The sequence below is a fragment of the Chrysochloris asiatica genome, unplaced genomic scaffold (genome assembly GCF_000296735.1).
Source record: "Chrysochloris asiatica unplaced genomic scaffold, ChrAsi1.0 scaffold00376, whole genome shotgun sequence".
In the NCBI taxonomy this organism is placed as follows: domain Eukaryota; kingdom Metazoa; phylum Chordata; class Mammalia; order Afrosoricida; family Chrysochloridae; genus Chrysochloris; species Chrysochloris asiatica.
The window spans coordinates 359,211-360,963 of NW_006408894.1; positions in this window are offsets into that span (position 1 = coordinate 359,211).

Consider the following 1,753-nt stretch of genomic DNA (forward strand, 5'->3'; position numbering starts at 1 on the left):
CCACAAGAAATATGAGCCATAACACAAGTGGATATACGTATACCAATGTTCATAGCAGCACTATTTACAATAGCAAAAAGATGGAGACAGCCTAAGTGCCCATCAGTGGAAGAATGAATTAACACACTTTGGTACATACACACAATGGAATATTATGCAGAATAACAAGGAGGCTACAAGCCACTGCATAACATTGAGAACATTATGCTGAGTGAAATTAGTCAGTCACAAAAGGACAAAGATTGCATAAGACCATTATCGTAAAAGCTTAAGAAAAGATAGCCATACTAAAGGGAGCGGGGGAGACAACTTTTCTTTGTTGGTTACTGGTGGGGGTGGGGTGGGGGTTTTGAGGGAGGTGGAGGGAGGTGACAATTAGAGCACAGGGTAGGGGGCAGACGCATCATAGTTCAGGTGTTGGGGAGGGCAATATACAAGAAGGGGGAGGGGGTGGAAGAACAAGGTAGATACGGGGGCACTGAGACAGGTTTGCATGGGCTAAATGGGACAGAGGTAAATGGTGATGCATGCTCAACCTTGGAATAACAGGGCTCTGTGACACAGGGATCTAGGGATAGTTTGAAGAGGGGAAATAATACTAAGCTGCTTGACTGTATTATGAATATTGGTTTCCCTGGCCTACTATTGTAAAATAGACACTTGAATGGGATAGAAAGGAATGTTGGGAAACATGATTACAGAAAGCTTGTAAACCCGTCTTCAGCCTATAACTGACTGGAATATCTAAAAGGGGTTCTAGAACTTGCACGGTGAAATAGGCCTCTTGTGGAGACTTTGCAGTGTATAGGACTTTAGGTGGACTCCTAAGCTCCATCCGGAACCTTCAGAGATAGGACACTCCCACTAAAAAAGGACAAGCAGACCAGCCTGGAACAGCTAGAGCTACAGAAGATACATCTTCAAAGAAAGATTATCAGGAAAAACCCAAAACAAAAATGACAGATGACTGGCTACTACAAGAATAAACAAGCTGTTCGCTGGGAAGCCATCAAAGCAAGCAATCAAGTTCCTTCAGGACAAACTCCCCTCTAAGACTGAAACACAAAGGGAACACATGAGCAGGCATGTAAGCTTACAGAACCACATTGGTATACTGGTGAGTGGAAGAGGGGGAAAGGCAGCAATGAAGACATGTGCTGAGCTCAATCATGTTCCATAGACTCCAACTGACCTGGAAATGAGTGAGAGAAGAGGAAGAGCTGATTGGTCCAAAGTGTGGTTAGACCTGGGGACACCTGAGCCCATGGAAAAGGACATAGCCACAGAGGGCTAGAGCTGAGAGTGAAGCATCCAGCTGATATGAACTGAGGGGAGATGCACAAGAACACGCAAACTTGCAGATAGTACCCATTTGACCTAGCTTTGATAATTAAAACTCAACTAGAGGAAGATAAAAAAAAAACAAAAAAAACAATAACAATAACAACCCACACACACACAAAAAAAAACAATTTTTGATAAAGGAAACAAGGATAAATGGCTACAATTTGATGAACCTGATCTATAATCATGGAGGTAGTAACTCTAAATACCAACAGAGAGGGAAGGGGTCTTCACATCAAGTATCAATGCTGTCAGCTCTGTACACACGGAAGATAGGGACGGGCAACTTAGATACTGGCTACCTAAAATGAGGGGGCGATGGAGGTATGAAGTGACTGGCTTACAAAGTTTCATGAGGGAGTTTAGTTTAAGAGTGTGGGGGAAGAAAGAGTCCCCACTGAATAGTTTT